This window comes from Pleuronectes platessa, chromosome 7, assembly GCF_947347685.1.
Source record: "Pleuronectes platessa chromosome 7, fPlePla1.1, whole genome shotgun sequence".
NCBI classification, from domain to species: domain Eukaryota; kingdom Metazoa; phylum Chordata; class Actinopteri; order Pleuronectiformes; family Pleuronectidae; genus Pleuronectes; species Pleuronectes platessa.
Window position 1 is genome coordinate 21,707,929 of NC_070632.1, and position 25,194 is coordinate 21,733,122.

Consider the following 25,194-nt stretch of genomic DNA (forward strand, 5'->3'; position numbering starts at 1 on the left):
GCGTGCGAGCAGTTCATGTTGAGATGATGTCATCCCCCAAATGGAGAAGGTTACAGAGAATGGAGATGTGGTTCTGCGTCATGTCTTTAACTCACCACTCAATCACAGACAGAGACACAGACACATACACACACTAATAGAGCATCACTGTCACAGCTGGGCGCTGTATTGATTGAAACCCCCTCCTCACTAAAGTCAAACATAATTTGGGCATCTGTTGCCATGGTTACAGACTGACTGATGTCAATTTGAGCTATTTATTTCTTATCCTCTTAAAGTGATATTATTGTATTTTGCTTTTAATATCTTCATTCAGGTAACTTAAGTACGTTTTCTGGGGATTTGTGTTGTACTTAAATGTTGATATGAACAGTCTGATTGAACAAAACAAATGAGCTGAAGAGACTGAAAAGACGGGCAACACATAGGGTGCTAGACTTGAGCGACACTTTCTTCAACTTAAATGCTTTGTTTAAAATACAAAAAACTTGTATTCAACAATTAATTGATACTATAATAATAATGTAATTTGCATGGTTTTGTGATTTACTGTAATTTTGTTGATGATAAAATATTATTTGGAGCAGAAGTTTACAAGATCTTTCAAATCATATGAAATGGTTGTATCTGGCCAGTGATGGTTTCCCTGAAATGGTTTCTATGCTCGTTGTTTCTCAGGATGCAGCTAACAAACCCCCAGGAGAAACACATTTACTCTATAAGTGATGAGCAGCGAGTCATTATTGATCCTAGTCTGTGCGCAGAGAGGGAAAATGTCGACCCCCCCCTGCAGGGTGGTGGGGTATGTACTGCAGGCCTTTTAACTGATGTTTAGTTTGATTGACAGATACTGTGTCTGGGTGGTTTGCTTCTATGTGCACTCCACCACTTTCAGATTTTATTCATTTAAAAAAACGTTCCAGCACCATAAGGTGTCTTGATTATTCATGGGTGTTTTACATACAAATAGCAATTAAAGGTACCATACAAACTGCAATATCCTCATCCTCTGTAGATTATTAATGTGTGTAAAGAATTGCAATCAAAGAATTTAACCAAAGAAATGGACTGAACAGAACTGCCATTCTAAAGTCATATCACTAGTATGTCTGCTGGACCAAGAACACAACCACAATTGTGGCAATGTAAAAACATGACCTTAAATAATCTGATCAGAAAATGAATGGAACATGTGCTTTTGCAACAAAACCTGAAACTTAAACCAAGCTTATGTATCAATTATACCTCAACCTCCTGCTTTTCTTGCTCTCATCCTGCTTTTGATATGAAGAATAAAAGTATAATGGACAGGCTCCGCACTCTATTCTCTCCCACAACCAGAATCCAGCCAACAGAACCCCCCCCTGATTGTGTTTGCATTAAAACAGCTTTGCTCTGGACTTCTGTATCAGAACAAGAGGGGAACTACCCACAGCTTTGGCTCCCGGGGTACAGTCAGCTGCGCACTTTCTAGTAGAGTTATTGCTGAGGTCCTACTGGACACCGCAGAGCTGTGGAAAATGAAAGAGTAGAACTTAATAAGGCGAGCAGGAACAACAGACAAGCTTCAAAACAAACAGGACTCAACTTAAGAGAGGAAACCTGGGTCTGAAACGTCAACAGACCGACCACAGACCATCAGCTGTGCCTATGGCCGCTGCACAGACGCCAAATATTAGCAGACCCACTTTCCAAACAATGCTACAGAAACCCATCTACTCACCAGGGTCACCGTGTCGCTAATAGCTCCATCAACCTCATTGATCCTCTGGTTTCCACCTCTGTTTCCCGTAGGCCCCACATTTCAGTGCTGGGATTTGTGTCTGTTGGACTGAAATCAATATCAGCCTCTCTGTTTTGTGCATTAGATGTCCACATTTTTCATTTTCAAATAATCAATGCTCGGATCAACTCAGATGTTTATTTCCACTGCAGAGCTCTGGATGTCTAGCGAACAAGGCAGGTTAGGCTGAATCATCATCAGATCATTTTGAGGACAATGTGAGAGGATTTCTGAACATGCAGGAAAACAGATCTTACTTAATAATGCATAAGCTGCCCAGGTCTGAGATGTAAAATGTCACGACCAATTAAATTACTACAAAGTTTGCGATTCTCTTTTAACCTTTGATTCAAAATGGATATTCTTTTCCTTCCTCTACCCTCCAGCACTACCCAGATGTCTGAGTAAAGCTTGCAGACTGACAGATCAGCATGTACAATTTCTGTACTGTAATGAATGGCAGGGCAAAGGCTTTTGGCAAGATCTAAGAAAAGCAAATCTGGCCCTTATTGTGCCCCTCACTGGTCTGGACCATATAAAACCAAACATGTCACGAGCGACATGAAGCTAGCATGTGTTGCATGGCAAACAGGAGGATTGCTCTTTTTGATGCAGATGAAAAATCTGGCCAGCTGAAACCGTACAGGCTTTCATCATGTGTAATGAACAGACTGGGAAACCATAACACACAGCAGAGTGTGACAGGTAAAGTGACTGTTTACCCAGAACACTCGGCCACTTCCTCTCTGCAGGCCTGTCACGTTAGCTTCACATCAACAACATGCCACGCCTTGTATGCGGATGGACGAAACAGGTCAGCATCTAATGCATGCATTTGTGTGTACTGGTGCAGTGGCTGTTCTAGACATGCCTGTTTGGAATGGGCTGTTTGTTTGGCTATAAAAGTGACAGTAGTCGAGCCGCAGCAAGTAAAGACCGCCTGCTCCCCCACTGCTACACAAAGAGACACAGACTTTCGGTATTGGTAGGGATAGGTTTAATTATCAAAATGTCCTTGTGTGTGTGTGTGTGTGTGTGTGTGTGTGTGTGTGTGTGTGTGTGTGTGTGTGTGTGTGTGTGTGTGTGTGTGTGTGTGTGTGTGTGTGTGTGTGTGTGTGTGTGTGTGTGTGTGTGTGTGTGTGTGTGTGTGTGTGTGTGTGTGTGTGTGAAAATACTTAAAAGCAGTTGCCATCTCTGTGGACAGAGCTGGATGGTTTTAAGATGAAGAGATCTACATCGTCAGAAAAAGGCAAAGACAAGCAAAAACACGGGTGCCACAAGAATTCCCAGAACCATGTCTTTCAATCAAGTGATGGTATTCGACAATCAGCAGAGGGAATGTCAAATTGCATGTCTGTGGCCAAAATGTTGGGGCACTGCCTTGGACAGTGGCTCTTGAAGTTTCTGCAGTTACTGGAATCTGAAATGACATGAAGCCTGCTGGGGCAAAAGTCTCGAACACAACAGACTAAACTCACACTGAAAAAGTCTGTAAGCAATGTGCAGGTTTTCATGTGTGTGGTCATTGAAAGTAATCCTTGGCTTTGTAGAAAAGTCAACTATCCTCCTCTAAACTTCACCCCTTTTCCTGATCACAGTATTTGTATAGTTCTCAGATGATTATATGTGCCTCTGGCTACACACACATACCTTAAAACAGTTGGTTTTAGGATATATGTAATGTTAGTTTTAGTTCCTTCAGAGTCACAGTGATAATCAATTCTGTAAAAACAAGTGAAGAAATACAGTACATGAACGGTTAGGCATGCTTAGGGACAGAGAGGAAATCCAAGGCAGCCTTGATAGAAAACAACAGACGAAGAAGACTAGAGGCTCCAGGGTCGACTCGTGTCGGTATGACTCATGAGCCCAGCCATGGCAACGTGGTGTTGAGGAGCAGCATCATTCAAGTGACAGGAAGAGGAACCATCATGTCCTCCACCCTCAGCACAGACGGACAGAGAAGGGAGCAAACACGGAGGTCGACCCACTCACAGCGAATCCCTGACTTCAGTTAGAATAGGCTGGTACAAAGAACATTTTATCATGGAAGATGGATATTATACATTTTGCAGATCAGTGGAGAGAGTTATGAATCAGTCCTCAGATATATCATAAGGGGCGGTGGTGACTGTTTTTCATCGCACAGTAAACTGGGTAACACATATAAGCTACGTGAAAGACCCATTTCAAATACATTAACTGAGAGACCATAGGAATTTCTGAAGCCCCATGTTTTGTATTATTGTTGTCTGGACCTTAATCCAACCTGAGGCAGAGTTCATGTCAGTAAAAAGGAGTGCGGGTGGGGGATTATGCAAAAATCTGAGAACACTGGCCAAAAATATAAGAAGAATTTGCCCCAACCAGATGTCTGAGCTCTGACAAGCTGTGTTTACAGGCTGGTAAACACTTCACTCAAACGCAGAGGTGGAGAAGATCTCCAGCCTTGACCTCTGACTCTCTTTGCACAAGGCGACAACCTGTCCGACCAGGTCCTGTAGCACCTCTTTTCAACACAGCTGCAAGAAGAAGAAAAAAAAGTGAAAGCGATGACTGTACGTGGTTAAGTGGTAGTACAGTTTCTCAGAAATGTCCGTTTGACATTCTCTGAGGAAAAGCCTGTATTGTTTGCCTCACCCCACCTATTGTGTGTAACAGACTGTGTGTATTCACCCAGGCTGGACACAATAACAATACAGGGGCTTTGCGTCTTGACATTGGCAGCCACTCACATCATCTTGCTGCCTGTTTTTCCACTCTCTCGCTCTCGATAGTAGAGGTTTATCATTGTTCTCAGTTTTCATTGAACCACATGAGTGAACCTCCATGCCCACCCTCAAATCCAAAGGAAATGAGTCTCCAATTAGCTAAAGAGGAAGATGTTTCAAGGTCCTCTTTTTGTTCTGGTGTGACGTGACATGACAAAGAGGCCTGGGGTAAATACAGCACTTTCACTTCCACCCCAGAGTTCTCAACCACAGAGCTTCTGTGTTGAGTTTGCCTCTTTTATGTGAATCATTTCCTGAGAAGATCAGTTGAAATACACGGACATGCAGAGGAGTAGCACGTCCTTTTCATAGGCTTCAGTTTCTAGCCTGACTCAGATTTTTCAAAGCTTTCAGGACAGCAGACAGAGAATCATGAGAAACCTGTAAGTCTGAATTACCTACAAGCTTTGTTGACAGGCTGCATTGCTGTCAGAAAGGCTGGGGAGGGGACAAAAGCAGAGGCAGAGGAGACAACTGTGGAGTGGCTGAGGAGTGGTGCAACGCAAGCTAATGACCAGGCTCCGTACGCCGCACAGCTGGTTTAACCCTTCATTACAGTAACATCGAAATGAGACGACCTTTGCAAAGGAAGACAAACTGAGGCTTTACATCAGGCGTTAGAGAAGAGGGTCTGCTGAGGTGTTATGGGCGAGGGTCAGGCCATAAATCAAAGCTTACTAATGGCTTTCGAAGCACCCAAAATTTGAATATACTCCTGCTCACTATATTGTTTTTGAAGTTTACTCGGCCAGATTGGAGATTAACAAAAAAACACCTCATCAATTAAACACTTGATGTATTCTAAATGTCTATCTTAAGTTTTCAAAGCCCATGGGCACGTCTTCAAATGTCTTCTTTTGTGCGACCAACAGCACAAAACCCACAGCAATTCAATGCTCTGAAGAAATAAAAAGAGAACATCAGCAATTTATGGTTCAAAATTAGTTAAAACGATTGATCGATTATCAAAATATTTAGGCAATTATCATGACAAACCAACAGATTAATTGACCAATCATTGCAGCTCTAAATCAGACCACAAACAGCTATATATAAAACAAAAAGGTTTGTTTGGGTGCATCATATTGTGTAAGACCCTAACTCTGACCAAGGACTGTGAAATACCATCCAGGAAGAACATATTGAGTAATAGATCCAGCAGTTTGAAGGCTTCTGCCCAAAATTCTAAAACCCTTTTCTGGGAAAGTTGTCACTGCAGCAATAATTCCATCTTTCAGAGTGATGACTATCAGGTGAACAGTAGAAAAACAAAGAAGGAATGTGAGGTGGCATGCATTTGAATGCAACCGCAACATTATGCAAGATAATGCTGAATCGTTTTGCAGCAAAAGCTGAAGCCATGTTCAACTATTCTGATGGAGAACTTTGAGTACAAAGATGCAACAGAGGTCCTTGGCTCCAATTAGGATAAAGATACTTTAATGATATTGGTCCACCCTGCTGGGATTTTCATTCAGTGTTATCGTCTGTCTGAATACAATCTGACTCCAAAAAACAAGTCAAAATTTTCCAAGTTAACCAAGTTATGTCCTCCCTCTTTTTAGAAACACCAGAACTAGTGACTGAACTGCAACTCCTCCGGTTAACTCTATAACTTACATGTTATAGATTTCAGGGACACCAGGGGAGCTAGCAGCAGAACAAGGAGCTGCTAGCGATTCTCATCTTCTCTTTGCAGCCATGTGATTGTGTTATTAACTGAAGACCTAAACTGGCACTGAACGCTCCACTGCGCCCCATCATTGAAAAATTGGATGACACGCTAAGAGACGGCTCTGGTGCTCAGTTCACACCCTGGAGGCTAAGACGGGAAACACAAAAGGCTCTTTGGCGAAGATGAGTCCAAATAGGGTCATAAATCAAGTTCTTACCTCAACGAGATCAGCAGCAGTGGTTACGGTTACTCACTCCAACCCCAAACAATATCATGCACAGATATTAACTGTTACTGTAGGACTGTATTAGCTGAATGTTGGGAGTCCTGTTGGAGGCAGAAACCAAAGTGTAGGGGATCGTACAATGGAACGTTATAGTGCTTAGAGGCCCAGTCGCGTGTTTTAAGGTTAAGTTGCATTTCTGTTTTCTCATAAGAGGTAATCACAGTGATAATTTACTAGATAATGATGGTCGAATTGTTCATACCATTTCCAGTACTTACATTACTGCAGGCTATTGCTTCAGCTTCTTATTTTCTATAAAGATGAGAAAGTAATTAACCCTCTCATCTAACATCCTTCCCAAAGCTTTTCCAAAATGTCAAATTATTGCTTTAGCATGTGAAAAGAACAGCTTCTTTTGTTAAGTTCAAAAACTCTCCGAAATATATGATTATGATTAATGAATAAAATAAATTGCAGCTGAAGTAGCCATCAAATGTGCACTAGTACAAAAAAACGACCCAAAATACCAAGCCGTGAAGATCGGCCATTAAAGAAACTCAACTGAGATGAAGTTATAAACCGTTGAAAAACATCTCACTATGCATCTCCTGAAACCAGACGCCTGGCCCAATGATTATCCCTGGTGCTGTGGTTACCATGGCAACAGCCCTGGCTCACTCACTCTCTCTGCCCTCCAAATCCAATCCTGTACAGATTAGATATGAGCATCATACAGAGGAGCCGAATCCTCTGAGGATTAAATCGCAGAAACAGAGACAGAGTGACAAACTCATGGTCATATAAACTCTCTATATACTGAAGTTGACCCTCCACACGACTCACAGGATGTTTTTAAAACCCTGTCTCCTACAGACCTCATGTCTGTTTTCTGTCAGGGAAGAAAAATTATATAAATTACTGGCAAAGGCTAAAGAATAGAGGGAGAGAAGGAAAAATGTGGTGTCAAATTCCACATAAGTGTTTGTCAAATCCCACCAGATGATGTCAGAGTAGCCCTAATACATATTTAATGCTGTAATGAGGCTCCATGGCCGACAGCTATTCCTGACCGGGACGTTAACATTTAGACGCTTCACATTCATGGTGACATTTTAAAGAGAGAAGATTTGCAAAAATGACGGCGGGTCCGTCTGTACCATCGGCCACCACGCAGAATCTCACAAAGAGGCCCCGAGGCAAGACATGAGCTCCATACGAGAGAGTGTGTGTGGGTGTGTGTTTGTGTGGAGATATCAATGACGTGGATTAGATACACTCCATTTAGTCCCAAGAATGCAGCCATTAGGCCAAACACATCTCTCACAAGGATGAGCCTCAGGGCACATTTAAAAAAACAGGGTGTTACGGAAGGCTCACACACACACACACACACACACACACACACACACACACACACACACACACACACACACACACACACACACACACACACACACACACACACACACACACACACACACACACACACACACACACACACACACACACACACACACACACACACACACACACACACACAGCTATTCTATGGATTGCCACATACATGACGATACAGAAATTAATAATACAAAGGCCATTCCCAGTACTGGGAACACGAAAGACGAGCATGTCCTCATCAATAAATCACGTATAGAAGGAATAAGGTAATTGAGAGGAAGTCTTGGCAACCACCAGGGCTTTCACAGTCAACTGCATGATCTGCTCATGTGCAACATGCTGCACACACAGTCAGGTACAGAGAGAATAGAACAGTAAGGTGAAGGAGAACATCCTCTGCACTGAATTACTGCATCACTCCGAGTACCTGCATCAACTTTCATATTTGCTGCTCGTCAGTTATCATTAGCTAAGTGGATTTCTTCTCTACTCAACCAACCAAGAGCTGAGTGACTAACAGAGATGGAGCTCTCTCCACTCCCTTTAAAGATCAACCACAAACTCTAACCTTGTTGCACACGTGTTTATAGAAACAGTGAGTCACCCTACATTATAATGTGCAGCTCAAAAAAACATGATGAAACTTTGAATCAGCAAAAGTTCAGTCCTTTTCACCCTCCATGCCCTCCGTCTATCCATCCATCCATCCATCCCTCCATCCATCCATCCATCCATCCCTCCATCACCCCTAATCCTGTTCAGAGTTGGCATTAGTGGGAACATGGCATGATCAACCACGCGTGCATCCCCCTTTATCCACCCTGAACTGTTGAAGTAGCATAAATTACATTTTGATTATTTTCATTTGATTTTGTTGACTGACTAACTCAATTCCCTAATATTTCCACCGCATAAAAAATGTGTGCTTCACATCTGTGAGGCAAAGATGCATGAAACAACAAGTCTGTTAAAACAAAACAAAAAAACATCAAATATTCAACATATTCTCATTTCACGATCAGATATCACGATTTAGAAGATGGCTAATTTTACATGCATTTAATTTATTCTGTTGCCTTTGCTTTCTACAATATGTTTCTACAATGGCTGCTACGTTTTGCTGCGCTCCATCGATACATTCTACTTTAATGTTGTCACTTGTGTTTAATACTGTTTATTGTAAATTGTGTTTAATCTTTCTGTTCAAATTTCTTGACTGTTTCTAATTAATTTGAATGACCCAGTTTCCCAACAAGGATCATTAAAGTTTCATCTGAAAACGCACACACGTCCAACACATTGCTGGCAAGACATCAGTACGCAGAACTGGCAACATACACATGCGTGCACATGCGCACACACACACACACACACACACACACACATTCTGAAAACAAAAGGCACATCTAATCACACTCACACACACAGTCCACAAGGAGATCTCGACATGTAGCGCAGACATCGTCTCCCCTCCCCCCTCTCTTTCCATCATACAGCCACCAAATCCACTTAGAGGCCTGTGTGTGTGTGTGTGTGCGTGTGTGTGTGTGTGTGTGTCTCTCTCACTGATTGTTTTCTCTAGGGCGGCAGCTGCTCTGTCTCGACCACCTAATCAACTGTCAGTCAGGCAGAGATGGACTGAGGAGGACTGAGTTGTAATGAACAGATCCAGGTTCTCTGGATCATTCAGTTTAAACACAAGCCTAGTGACAACAGAATTTCAAATTAGAAACCATTGGATCTAGACTTATACATGACTTTTGCCATTTAGCAGTTTTTAATTTTCCAGTATTTGAAATGTCGCCTTGGTTTTTGCTACTTCAGTCTCCACACAACCCTGATGTATCTCACATTGTTTGAAAGCTACACGTCTCCTGATTGTATCAAAGCAAAGCATTTCAGGATCCTCATCACACTTAAGGTTCCACTGCAGACATCACATTCCCATTTTATGCAAACCTATAACAAAAGTTAATTTCTTATATCTGACATTTTTGTTTTACAAACTTAAAGGGTTAGTTTTCAAGTGTGACCATGGTTATAACTGTAATCAGCGGAGTTGATGAACAGTCACCTTTTTATTTCTGGCTCTTATGTTTGTGTCAGATACAGATTAAAAGATCTAGATATGTTTGCCCTGTTTTTAGTCTAAACTCCATGTTACCTGATGAGGTTTAAGTGATGCTTAAGATGAGCAAGTTTAGCTGATATGACCTTGTGTTTCCTAAATATACCACAGGTACTCACAGGAAGTGACACGTGGATAAGTTATGATGCTTGAAGTAAAAAAACAACAACAATTGAACGATATTAGAAACTGACAAACAAAAGTCTGCACCGGGGCTGACACTCATTGCCACAAGTCAACACTACATAGTAATTACACTGCATTGAATACAACAAACACACACACACAAATTGTCTAAGATTGACGACGTGGATTGAGAGGATCTGGAAACAAATATCTAAATGCTGATGATCACGACTCAGATTAAAGCTTATAGATAAAAGTAAACCATATATATTTAGAAAACAGACATGGAAATTTAGGCTCAAAACTTGTGATAATCTACTTATCGTCTAAATCATTTATCAAATGTCATCAACAAAGCTTCCATCTCTCAAATTATGAATTTTTTTGTTTCACTGTACATAGAGTTTTCTGAGCTTCGGACTGTAACTTTGTCCAAACAAGACGGACAGAATAATAAAAGCAGATGATCTTGATGAAGCTCTACCTGTGATGAATTACTAACACTTGCAGTGACATTTAAATTGAGATTGTGTTTCTATCTGCTTTCATTCATGCACAACTCAGTCTGCAGAATGTCCAGAAAAACTGATGTGAGATCCTCCGCAGGATTCACCGCGAGCAAGTGGGCGCCGTGATGACGTTTCTAACACATTAACGACGCAAACAATTGAAACACAAAACAAACTGAGTTTTGTTTTCGTGAACACGTGTGAGGGGAGAATCTCCTGCTGCGTCGTCCATGTGTGAAAGGCAAACTCCGCAGACGGTCCAGACCTGTCTGCGGACATCCTCTGGAGGTCATGTCTGGAAACTGAGTGTGCTCCCTGTTATACATCAGTATCATATCAATATGAATACTCAGTGGTGAGTAAAATAACAAGCAACACAACCACAAAACAATGTATACATTCCATATTTAAATAATCCCGATTCTCATTTGTGTTTGCAAAGACCGATGGTTTTTCATCCAGTTTGAGTTTACAGATGTGTCCGATGACAGTGAGTGTGTGTGTGATGATTCAAATACCCTTCATTCACACCCTGCTCAGACTAAATTAAAACCCCACTGTGCTCACCTTGACCTAAGATTTCACACACACACACACACACACACACACACACACACACACACACACACACACACACACACACACACACACACACACACACACACACACACACACACACACACACACACACACACACACACACACACACACACACACACACACACACACACACTAGCCAGTCTCTGGTGAGACTTTTCAGCGCCGTGACAACAGCCAACCACATCGCAGCTACTCAGAAACCACAAGCCAATTGCTGACTTCCCTTCGTTCAGCTCTGTCCAATGAGCCTGCTCTGTCTGCATCTTGTTTTACATTAGCAGCTTTCATCATTGTTCCAGAGGAGACTGAATTGCTGCTGCTGCTCTGCTCTCTAATAGCCAGGAGCTTCGGCTGCCTCAGAGGAAACGAGAGCTTTTCATTAACAACACAGCTGGAAAGATGACTGATGAAAACAGAACATACAGTTCATTAACTGAAGCCCCTTATTTAATAAATTGTACATTTTTATCTACAATACAAGTTACCAATTATTTTTCTCAATAAATTGATAAAGCAAAGGTAAAGACAGCTCATAAATTCACATTCTCCAAATCTTTGTAATTATAATGTTACAAGATGTCTTGTACAACTACAATCCAAATATTATGTCTATGTTTTGGAGCCTGATTAAAAGACGGTCTCCACTAATATTGCATCTTGAAATATTACAAGAGAGTAATCTTCTTAAAGTCAGCTATGCTTTACAGATCAGTAAAACAACATTAACCAGACCAAAAACATCTGATTTGTTAAGAAAACGTATAAGAATACTGTACCGCTGCAGCCAAACATGTCGGTTTTCATTTTACTGCAAAGAAAAATATGAAGAATCTTTCTTACCTGCGGCTGAGTTAAATAACAGAGGAATAACACCTTTTTGGAAAAGTGACCCTCATTGATACCAACTCACTGCCTACTCCTGAGTCAGTGAGTCTGGCTCCTAGCAACTGCTGCATATGAGGGAAGGCTGAAGAGGAATGAATGAGTGAATGGAAGGATGGATGAATGAATGAGTGACTGTGTGATCTGCAGTGGAGGAAAGAGTAATAAGGGCTTTGAACGTTCTTTCTGAATACACAGCGGCTGCAGATCTTTAATGTTACAGTTTGTGTCTATGGAGCACAGGAAGCATCTAATGGGGTTCCCTAATGAAGTATTAAGAACAATGCTGACTGTTGATGAGCTGCTTTAAAGCTAACACTAATGATTACTGTTTACATTAATTAATCTTTTGACTATTTTAAAAATTAATTTATTATGTAATCAGTATTTATGTGTCTTTGATCGAACATCAGCCTAAAATAACCATTACATTTATAGTTGTCACATTGACAAAGCAGGAAAGGGGTTAGGATAAGGACTATCATGTTTGCTTGATAAATATCTTAGATAATAAATTGAATATCACATTGTTGGCAAACATTGGATTAATCAACTGATTGTTTCTGCTCTAAAAATTATTTTAAAAAACAGATTTCTGTGTTTTTGTAAATACTAATTGTTATGTACAGCATGGACTCATTCATTTAGTTGGTTCCTTAGTCTATAAATCTCAGAAAATATGTTGTATTACATATATTCTGAACAGTCCAAAGTCAGAGAAACCTGAAAATCTTGGCATTTGAGAGGCTGGAAAGAGATTTTTTTTATTACCATAATCTTATCATTATAACCGGAAGGAAGAAGCAGAAAGAGATACAAGCATGTGTGAGTCTTAAGATAAGATAAATACATGCAGAAATCAGTCATGGACATAATTGTTAGCAGAAGCTGTACAAGCTGTAGAGAAAACAGCTGATAATGAAAGCAATAGAGAACAATGACTGTGTGACACGCCACATGACTCCATTTTAAACTAAGTGTTTTAACCACGTGTGCACGGCGCCTCTGAGGGAGGACGGACACAACCTCATAACCACCAGTGAACTGAGTGCTTTACACAACACAAGACAAGGGAGGATATCTGCAAAGCCCGAAACCTGCAGCGTTCAATCTGCACAAAATGTGCCTTTGAGCCACTGAACCATCGTCTCATACCTGCTATATTCGTATAGTGGCGTCCCAGTTTAGACTTGAGCACCAAAGTAGGCCAGACGACAGGACAGAGCAACTTTGAGACAACCTTGGCAGAATGACTAAGCTTTTAGGGCCAGAGAGGAAAAAAAGGGAAGCATGGAGGAAGAGCAGGATAGTCATTTAGGACAGTCTGGACAAGGAGAAGAGAATGAAAAAAGAAAATTTACTTGCTGATATTTTGCAGTGCAGATGTGGGTACTATATTTGATATGTTGAACAGATGCTTAAATTTTCATTATATTTTTTCATAAATTGTCTATGAATTATTTTCTAAATAATTCTTTGGTCTGTAAATCAGCTGGGAACAGCAAAAGATGCACCTCACAAGAAAATATACAATTTCTTGTTTAGTTTTTGAACCAGCAGTGCAAAATCCAAATAAATTCTATATACTAAAATTTAAAACCAAATAAAACTGAAAACTCTTACATTTAAGATCCTAAACCATTTTAAAAGCTTTGCTTGAAAAATGGAAACAAAAGCCAGTTGCTGACTAGTTTGACCTTGACTTTGCATAACAAGGAGTGTCAGGTTGCCAGGTGGTTAAGAAGCACATAACTGTTAAATCCTTGGTTCAGTTGTGGCCGGGGGCTTTGTTGCATGTGTCAACCCCCCTTTTCATAATTTGTTTAAACAGCACCTAAAAATGCATTTGGCAGTTTGAACCTTACTTTCAATACCATGAGGACATTCTAGTTGGTGCAGAGAAAGTAGTGAGGCTTAATGCGCACCTACACTGACCAATGAGCTGACGTATTAGAGCAATGGAGGACAACAGAGAGGGATCAGACTTCATTTGGTGCCACACCCAAGTCCTCTGGTCGCAGCATGCTTTGTTCTGGCTATGGCCACTGCTGCCTCTCTCTCTGTCTCTCTTTTTCACACACAAACTTACACACACACACACACACACACACACACACACACACAAACAAACAAAGGCACACACAAACACACAGGCGCACACAAACACGCACACACACAAACACTGCCAACAGCTTATTGGAGCAAAGCAGTGGTCACAAGCTTGTCTTGCCTGTCTTTCACATTGTGCATGTACGGTATTCAAATTCCTCTCGTGTGTGTTTCCGCAGCCAGCGCTCCTCAGAAGGCCGTCATTTGGCTAAGACTCCCAACCCACAGCCAGTCCACGCTTACAGAAACCAGACACTGCTCGCAAACTAACTGACAGTGCATACGGCACAAATATGAGACAAGCACTTATTAAAGACAGTAATTCGGCTCTCAGGGAAGTGACACGAGCGCTGAATAATGCAGTCTCGCGGGTCTGCAGGCACCCTGTCAAAAACAGCTGCACCGCAGATGTTAGTTAGATGTGACATTATCGGCTGCCTCGGAACCTCAAAATGACACGGTGCTAATTGCAGGGAGGCAAGAGTTTTTCTTGCACCCGATCAACTCTCAGGCGTTTTTCACAGGCTGGCTGGCTTCAGGCGAGTGTGGCTGGCTGAGTTAGATCTGTCAATCTGAAAAACGGCTCCATCAGTCTGCTGCTAACAGAGAGACAAACAATGCCAGCGTCAGCATGAGCAGCAGAGATGAAACACAGGCCGAGAGCCTGCACTGACCACCTGAACCCACTGAGAGACCTACAGGCTGCTTTCACACATGCAGTGAACTCCAGATCCTCTCCTGATATTCTCCGGGGGGGGGGACTGCAAGTGAGAAGGCAAATGATCGAGTGAGAGGTTCCAGAATTTCTTTGGAGTTTTTGGAAGTAACCCTAACCCTACCCAATGAGTGAGCCGCTGTGAGAACACAGGCGGAAAATTCACCACGAGCATGTGGGCATGTTGATGATGTTCATAACACACAACAAACAAAATAATTAAAAAAACAATACAAATATCTCAGGATGAAAAAGCGGTGGCATACACGTAGACACTGACTAAGATGACAAAAGAAGTTTTCGGTGATAAGGGACAAATAAAAAAACATGTGATCTCCGCAGCAGAATTAAAACGTTATGTCCTGCCGGCTGAACACTCCGGAGATTTTGTTGTTGTTTTGAAAGCAGACAATCTCCTGCTGCGTTGTTTAAGCTTGAAAAGTAAAACTTCGGAGAAGGTCCTGAAATGAAATTCTCCAGAGTTGGAACTGCTTAAGACGGAGTTGAATCACTTTGTCAATGGTCACTGAATCTTTTCATCCTGTTTTCTCACTAACCAACGCACATTTTAACCGACTGTAGCAACACAACATTTCACAATGGAATAAATAGAATTTGAATATGTTGCAATAGCCGTGCACTACAACCTCAGAGCCTCATGCTAGATTTCTGTGGGTTTCTCAGACTGATGACCATCTGCAGCCCTCCCGGCTTGGCTCCTGGCAGCACTCAGCTGCTCAACTCATGGTCTAAATACAAAAACGCAGTATCCGGAGTTGGTAAACAAAATGATTAATGTGATCGTTTATTGATCGTTGCAGGGACATTCTTTAGGCTTGCTCCAGTGTGTTGGACCTCTGGCTGCAGGGTCAGATGCAACACTGTGACCTCAAGGCTTTCAGGGATTCAGAGAACTGATCAAAGAGCCTTTAAAGGAGTTGACTGCTGGAGTAATATGGACAGAGGTCATATGGATCATGTGGATGGGCCCTGTGAACACCTAACCACCCAGAAGTGGACAGCAAAAGAGATAAACCAGGAAGGCGTAAAGGAAAATTCAATTTCCATTCCATTTTGGGCATAATACATATTCATTATGATAGTATTGCACTCATCAAGATAGTTCCATTAGATGTGTATGTAAAGTTAACCTGTGCAATGAGGGATTATCACTTCAAATCAGCTTCAATTATTCTTTTATTGATCAACTATCTGTGTCATGTGAGAAAAAGGGATCAAATGTCAGGTAATCATCATCTGACTTTAGATGTCTTCTCAGTTCTGGGGAGTTTTTTAAAGAGTCCATTAGCTCATTGTTTTGGTTTCACCGACCCGCAGCTTTATTGTTTTGGTTCACCACTCTAATCAGTGTTGTTGCCAGATGCCCCAGCTGCTTTCAGCAAAAGGCACAAAAAACACAACCTGCTCAGCACTGAACAGCAGACAGGCGCAGTTAGCGACTAGCTGGGGAGCATGATGCAGCGATTATCATCCAAAGAGACAGATATCTCCTGGACTGGACCCACATTTATCAGCTGAGCAGAAACTCAACTCCAAACTATAGTGCTGAAGTGAAGAGTCTGTTTCTGATGTGTAATGAAGAGACTGTTTGCTAAGAGGTTTATGCATCAACATCAACATAAAAAGATGAGGTGATGTGAACACCATATAAAAAAATAAGTTTAGAAAATAGTTTTAAAAAAGTCTGCCAAACACCATCAAATTACATTTGAACTTATTCTACAAATTTTTTTAAACAGACACACTGGAAATGTTCCGCTTTAGGTATGTATAGTATTTTTACATAGTAGTAAATGTAATTAAATTAATCTAAAATGAGTTAATGGACGTACAAAATAAGAACATTTGAAAAATAACAGCAGAAAACTGTCAGAAAACTGTCTAGTTGGAGCAGATCTGGGTTCAACACATCCCATTCCCAGAAGTACAACTTCATATGAGGCCAGAGACGACTTTGCATCCCTACATGTGAAAACACTCTATATTAAAAGTATATCATATTCATAACTTTGCTCGGCATCATGCTCCCATAATTGATAGAAATGAGGGGAAATCCTACAAAGTTGAATGGACACACAACACATAGAAGCCAACAGTCATATGACAGCCAGAGGCATTGTTCTATTGAGCAGAGAGATGGTCTGACCGTACACTGCACTGAGGAATCCTTCAACATGTATTAATGCCTAAACTCCTTCTCTTAATCCTCCCTGTTCCCAGTCAAACTCTCTCTCTCTCCAACTATAACCAGCTGAGCAGGACGGAGGAGAGCGAGGAGACGCTGCTGGCTGCTCTTTGCCCGGCAGCAGTGCCAGGGAGGCAGATCCGTGGCCTCACTAGCCGCTGCCTGCTGCAAGGAACACAACTAAAGTGCTCCTTTTCTCCTCGTCAAAATAACTCCAGCAAAAAAACCTGCAGGAGGAGAGCCAACTTTAAATGGTGTTCATGCCTAAAGCAGTGACAGCCAAAGTACGAGGTTAAATGAATAATACAAAGAGAAGCGATAATGGTCGCAAGAATTCATCGAGGGCTTTGATGGCAACAAACAGCAGCCGGCTGCTAAGAATCAAGCCATGCTGGAATCAAAAGGACCTTTTGCTATCACGCTAACAATTCGCAGGACTGACACAAATTGTACTACAGCGACTCGTTTGAAGAAGAGTGAGGAAAACGTGATGTTAATATCGTCAGACAGCTGCACAAGATCCCTCGCCGGCTGTCTTTTTCTTCTTTTGGACATAGGTTCTTTGAGTTTCGTTTTCTTAGGAGCGTGTCGAACCGAACAAGGAAGATGTGTTTATGGATTAACCTCAACTTAAAAAAGGAGAAAAGGTGCCTCAGTGATTTTGCACTCAATATGGTGGGCTTCACTTAAACAATTAAAGGCTTTGTCCATCTGTAACAAATCACTTTCAGTCGTCATGTCACATGAGTGTCACAAAGGTCAGCGGGTCACCAGGCAGCCTCAACTGGCAGCATGAACTTAATAAATATAACCAGACAGCTGCACAAAAGAGGAGTAGGAGATCTCACCGCATGTCATTTTTTATTTTGGACATTTGACTGTTTTTAACTCCAGAAAATGTAAACCGGCACAAGAGAGGTGTGTTTGTGACTTAAACTCTGCTATGGAGGAAGGCTTTTAAAGAAAAAATGTCACAAACAATCTATCTATCCATCCATCCATTTATCCATCTATCAATCAATAAATCAGAGCATAAACATTGTGACAAATCCCTTTTAGCGTCAGCAGCTCACCTGGTGGCCTCAACTAGCAGCATTAACTGCAGTGTGTCAGCGGTTGATGATTAAAAACATCTAAGGCTAACCAAAATCCCCTTATAAATCAAACACAACTACAATAATTTAACACTTAATAGCAGTTCCAGTTCTTGATACAACAAAATACTCCAAACTTCAATCGTGAATCGTGCCGAGTTCTTTCACATTAAACGCAGCCACACTTTCAACCGTTTATCGTGAGGCATTTTGTTGTTGTGCCGACTTGAGGTATGGCTGCTAGCTGACTGTAGGCTAACGTTACTTGCTGCCACCAGGGTTAAGTGTAATATTAACAAGGCACGTGTGGTGATGTTTATGTTGCCTGTCAGCAGGGAAACTATTTCAGTGATAGCTCAGGCACCGTAATCTGCATTGTGATTCAGTCCGCCCGTGCAGGAACCAAGCCCTCAATGCAAAACCAACAATGCATTAGTCCATTCTCCAGTTCTTTCTGACTTTCATTATCTGTAACTCTCAGTGTCAAGTGTCACTGATATCTCAAGTCAGCTGGATACTGTTGTATTTCTTTAGAGTTACTCAAATAGGAGGATTTTCAGCTGTGGATTGATACACACACGTCCTGTATACTCCACAGTGAGTATTTACTGCAGCAGGATGAATTGAAAGGATGTGTTGGCCAGTTCTGAAATTATACTTTTTTGTGTATTAGGAATAAGGTTCCAGAGAAGAATGAGAGATAATAGATCAGGCATTGAAAACAGACAATACTTGTTTGTGGAAGGAATAGGTTGGTTTTAGCTTTTTTCAAGCATTTTCTGATGATAATAACATATTGAATATCATCATCCATATCCTTTAAATGAATAGAATTCTGTACCTGAAAAATTATTAGTTAATGTCACTAAAACTGAAAACACACAAGGAAATGAAATTTACATTGTTAACAGAGGGCTCAAAACGCCATAATGTACTGCAGAGCTAAATTATAAAACATAATAAAGCTAAACTGGGCTACTGTCAAACTTTAACCTCGTGTAGATTTACTCACTAACAAAGGCCAGTGACAACAATGGAAACCTGACTACTTTTACTGTAGTATCTTCTCAAGTCTCCTCTAGTCTGTGTCAAGACAAAGACAGATGTTATTTGATGTGCCCCCCCCACACACACACACACACATTACCACCAACCATTGTAAAAGGCTCTATAAATATACCTGCTTGGAGATGCATATAGCCGCACTGACATGGTAATATTGACCTCATCCTGGTATTGTCTTACATGAAGCCTTGAGCTGAGCTGCAGCATCAGGTCTGAATGTCGTGATTCGACTGCTCAAGCAAGGACATTGGGATCCAGTGGTGATCAGCTTCCTACAACACAACCGTTTGGCGTAAATCCCATCAGCTCAAAACAGAAATGCAGGTCAGTGGGTTTGAGGACGCGAATGATTTTCAGTGGTTTACAGTAGACGGGCGCTTTAGCGCCTCTTTAAACCTTCTGATGAGCTTATCTCCATGATCTCATACATCAACATCATCACAGCCTGCGGACCATGATAAATCTTCAAGAAACAGTTCATATGAAACAAGGTCACATATCGGCCGGCTAATACTGTACAGTTTTACAAGTCCTTGATGTTCTCATTCACAGAGAAATCAGTAATCCTCAGGTGCAACTCAGTATTATTGTGTATTCAGGCTTGACACGTATCATTCACTGCTGTTTCAACCCCTAGGAATGATGTTGATGTTAATGTTCAACAGAAAATACATCCCAGACACATTAAACTAGATTCCCTCTGCCAGAAGGTCTCCTTTGGAAACGCCATTTAAATTCAATAGGACAAAAAACAAATTCTACCACAAAATGCTAAAGACAATAAGAGGGAAAAAAAACAGATCCACACCAAAATATATGGGTTCTTCCACTAAGTCTTCTGGAAATCCATTAAGTGCCTTTTGCTTAATCCTGCTAAATAACCAACAAACAAAGGCAGATAACCTGATAAACAGAGAAAACAAAACTCTTAGTATAGAAACTTGTGTCTGTGAAAGTACACGTCCTCCCATCCCTCCCTGTCCAACCAGCTCCCAGCCCTTTCAGTCATTCTGAAAAAGAAAAAAAAACTTGCCTCTGAACATAACCCAGCCTGCCATTACATTTGTCAGCACAATGTAATTTGGAGAATCACTTGGTACTCAGAGACAGGGCTGACCCTTTCAACTAAGGGTGCGTTCACATCTAACATGTCTGCAGAGGTTCAAACAACCCAACTGCAGAGCAGAGGCTTCCCCTGCTTTCACATGAACTCTGCTGCCATTCATTTGTGGCGTGAAAACAAAGCAGATCAACCACAGGATGTTGTAAAACCAGATTTTAGGATGAATCCAAAAGCTAAACATCTGTCTGTTGATTGTGAACTGTCTTATCTTATGGCGGCCTATGTATTTATGCAGGAACACTTAGCAACCATATGCCTGTCACTGTGAGGGCAAAGATTAAAACAGCGACAGCACATGTGGGAGATTATCATTTAAAAAGTGAGGAAGCTTAGCTTTTCCTTACTAAACCCCAATAATATCACAAAACTGGAATGGCACTATGAACAGCATATACCTCCGCTTAGGCAAAACAGTCCCCCATACAATCAAGCTGCACCAGATTTCACAAATTCAAAGCTATCTTAAAGAACCGTTAATTATTTGCTGGGGAAATTGTGAAAATATAAAAAAATAAAATAACCATATCGCACAGTGTTAAATACAGGATCCACATCTCCACCAAAATACAATGGGTTCTTCCCTGACCCATTCCAAATTCTTTCACCAAGTTTCATGGAAATCCATCGTCTTGTTTATGTAATCTTGCTTACAGACAAACCTACGATCAAAAAAACGGACGAGGATGAAAAAGTTTGATTTTTGCACCTGTATACATGTATTCATCACATAGACTGCACATAAAGATGGACGACATGTCTCTTCCCCAAAAGACAAGCCAAACAATCTTAATCGCCACCTGGTGTGTGGCAGCATTTTAGGTCACAAATCGAACCCCCTCCATGTAAGTAGATGGGACATGGACCATCGTGACAAGTCAAATAAATTTGAATCAAAGCTGGTTTCTATCATTGTAGGTAGTTCTCACATTGTTCATTTTTCCAAGTAAGTCTGGTTTTAACTAGTAGTTTGATGCTGTTAAAACCAGGTGAAACGTCATGATGACAGCTGAGACTGACTGGTCGAGCGTGTGTATTAGAGGGACCATGCTACCGCGGGTCCATCCACCAATAACTACTGCACAGACTAAAAATGCACAAGATGGCAGCATTCTTATTTGGGAAAATATTGCTACATTTGTGGATAGTTGGAGGAAGTGTAGATGTGTCGTCCATCTTTATTTACAGTCTATGGTTCATCATTTACAGACTATGTGTTGATTTTGTCTTGATCCAGACAGAGGACACCCAACTGCAGGTAAAAGCCTAAACGAATGAGTTATCACACCCTGTCATCTGCTCAGTCATTGAAACGAGAAACAACCTTCTTGAACAGTACATTTAAATCATTATCGGACCCAGTTCTCTAGTCTTTAAATTGTATTTTCCAATCAGATCTCAGTAGAAAGTCTTCATTCATGAAAGTAGCCTTGTTTCTCCTCTTGACTCACTGTGTTCATAAATACTGAATGAACAGCTGACGGCAGACCTGTCACAAAGTGTCTTGAGAACGGGAACTAGATGTTGAGATGAACATCCCATAATGTTGAAAGAGCAGCTACAACCGGAGAGATGCTAAGGAAAAAGTAGCTATAGAGGTCTAGACTAAAAGGATAAGAGGCTACCCCTGTTGCTTTGAGCTTTGATTACTGTTGTGATGTTTGTATTGACTGTGACTGGGCAGAAACCGTCACAGGCTCTTCTCCTGCCGTGAAGTCTTTACCTGTCACATGTTTAAAAGCGAGGAATTTCTGAGCGGCTTTTAAGCTGCTCCGCTGCGTTCACGGGTACATTGGCTGGGCGGCTGGAGCTGTCAAAGCAATGTTTTCAGTCATGCTCTCAAGGGCTTTGCCACTTACGTAATAAGCTGAATGAAATGTTAATGTCAGCAAAGTTGACATGGCAATAAGGGAATTCTGTTCTAACTGAGCTTGCAGCAGGAAGAGGGGCCGAGTCAGATGAGTGGACTGCAGACCACCTCAAAATAATGCACCTGTACGAACTGCCCAGGTCAGCAGGGACTCATCACATGCAGCCTAAGTTCCTTGGTGCTGCTGCTCGACACGGGCCCTTCAGAGACAGAGGAGGAGGAGGAGGAGGAGGAGGGTGGGTCTCCTCCTGAAGCTTCTCAGCTTGTGGACAGAGACCTTAGGGGCAGTGGTTGTCCGGTCTGGTCTGACTGAGGTCATGTTTTAACACGTCAGCTGGACTGAAGACAGCCTCATTTCGGCTCCAGCTGAAGCCTGCCTAACAAACCCACGTAGTTTGTTGCTGCTATTTTTAAGCTCTTAGCTGAGTAAATATTTTAATCAATAAATCATCTGCCGATTACATGAGATCATTGTTTTAAAAAATATATATATGTTTATAGTCCCAAAACCAAACTTCGAAAATGTCCCGTCTTATCCCAATAAGACCCACAAGTCGACGTTTCTCCAGACAAAACAAAAACAGTGATCATTTTTGTAGGTGTTATAGATCCAGACAACATCTTGACTCATCTAACTCCCTAGCCCACAGCTGACGCATTTTGGTCAATGTGTGCTCTTGTTCTCCACACAGACCTGAGAGCAACCCAAGCCTGATTAAACGTGATCTAGAAATGGAAACCAGAAAGATTCCAGCCCCCAAATCTTGTCCATCATCTACACCTTCTGTACATTCACTTGCAGAATCTGTTTTTCTTGACAAATGTTAACCAAACTAGCAATCCAAAACTCAAAAATATTACATTTTACACCATTTATAAAAGGTAATAAAAGCAAATAAATATCAAATTAACCGATTCATTTTCTGTTGACTAAATAATCACAAATAACTAATGATGGTCACTGGTTTTGGTCTGATCTTGCTCTTTAAATCCTGCCATCATAACCTCTATCACTTCTTCCTGCTGAATTTCCAGTTTATTTAATCAGATTCACAATATTACAGCACCATTAACTTGTAAAACAGTGGTTTGAAGTTTAAAGCTTAAAAAAGGTGGCATCTCTTTATACTCCCTGTGTTATGCAGCTGATTTGTTAGTTTCACTCGTTTAGAGGAAGGTTCATTTAAGACTTGACAACTAACAATTACATTCATAATAAGTCCATCTGTTGATTATGTGGCAACAGTTCAATTAATTGTGAAACCATGACTGTCTACAACCCAAATGGACTTTGTCATGAGAAGCGATTATGACCATCTGAGAGGCTCAAACTGTTTTATTTCCCCAGTCAATCACTTACTGATTAATCAGCTCTGGTTTCAGCTCTAGTCAGGGTAGCTGCACGTTTCCTGTTTCTGACAACGGGCCTTTCATTCTCTTCTGACACTGGGGAGTCTGTGCTCATCAACAGGGTGTCATATGCTTCCACATCAGCAGGCCACACACCAATGGGGGGATCGCAGCAGCAGCGGCAGCAGCAGCAGTGTGATGTAAGCAGCATCACACATGACGAACAAACATGTCACAACAATCCATCACCAAAACCCTGCAGCTTTACAGCATCAGCTTCATCCCCAGCACCACCATCATCATCAGCACCATCATCATCATCATCAGACAGATCCACTTAGAGATCCAACAATGAACCAAACCATCTCTGCATGCATCGAGCTCTATGCACATTTACACCAGTGCGTCACATTTATTTCTCCACACACACACACAGACACAGACAGACACACACACACACTGCAGACCAGATGTGGCGTCCAGCATTACCTTCACTGGGCAGCCTCTGTCTGCAGCTGCACATTTACGCATTATGTAAGAAAACAGCGTGACATTCATCCGAGGCGGCGGCAGCAGCAGGGGTGATGTGAGGGGGGGAGAGGGCCTGGGAGCCCGGGAGCCCCTGGGTGCGTACTGCTGGAAGGTGTCCCTGACCGTGACTATTCATGACTGGCCCCGTCACACACGTAATGCGCTGAAGTGTAAAATGTGGGCAGGAGGCTGCAGCTGATGTGCTGACACTGAGGCGGACCCACCGGAGCTGTGACACACACCGCTCCGTGTAGCTGACGGTAACCTCCCCCGGGCTGTGAGCACTCACCGACGGGGAGAAAGAGCTTACCTCCACCGCTGCGCCTCCAGTCCTCCGCTCCGTTAACCTCCGCTCTTCTGTTTTGTCCGACGAGGAAGAGCGGGCGAGCCGTGCGCCTCCTGTCCGCAAACCCAGGCTGCTGTCCCCGCAGGAAGACGCCGCACCACGTATCCGTCCGCTGGAGAAAGAAACAGCTCCCGGAGCAGCGAGGATATGGTCCCGGTTTCTCTGCTCCTCTGTCGGAGTCCTCCCCGCGTCTGTGTTCACTCCTCCCGTCACCTCGCCCTCCTCCCAGCGCGCCTCTCCCCCTCTCCACACGCCGAGTCGTGCGTGCACTCGCACCGCGCGTCCACGTAGGCCGGAGGGTGGGAGCGAGCCGACAGAGGTTTAATAAGAGAAGAAGAGTGTTGGAGGAGGGAGGGGCTCAAGAGGAGTCTGCGTGTCCACTGTCTGTCCACTACGTGTCCACTGTCTGTTTGAACTGCGTGTCCACTGTCTGTTTGAACTGTCTGTCCACTGTCTGTCTACTGCCTGTTTTAACTGTGTGTCCACTGTCTGTTTGAACTGCGTGTCCACTGTCTCTTTTAACTGTCTGTCCACTGTCTGTCTAGTGCCTGTTTTAAGGATGTCCACTGTCTTTCCTCTGTCTGTTTTAACTGTATGTCCACTGTCTGTTTTAAGGGTGTCCACTGTTTGTCCTCCGTCTGTTTTAACTGTCTGTCCACTGTCCGTTTCAAGGCTGTCCACTGTCTGTCC

The 25,194-nt window shown here is 42.1% G+C and overlaps 1 protein-coding gene across 6 annotated transcripts in view; it reads right to left on the reverse strand.

Moving 5' to 3' along the window:
* The window catches only part of LOC128444636 (unconventional myosin-IXAa), a 136,614-nt gene extending 111,876 nt beyond the window's left edge, over window positions 1–24,738 (reverse strand). For all 6 annotated transcript variants that reach the window (XM_053427208.1, XM_053427207.1, XM_053427209.1 and 3 more), the window contains exon 1: window positions 24,469–24,738. The gene's annotated coding sequence lies outside the window, so the exon portion shown is untranslated. The remainder of the gene's footprint in view (window positions 1–24,468) is intronic.
* Between the last annotated feature and the right edge of the window lie 456 nt (window positions 24,739–25,194).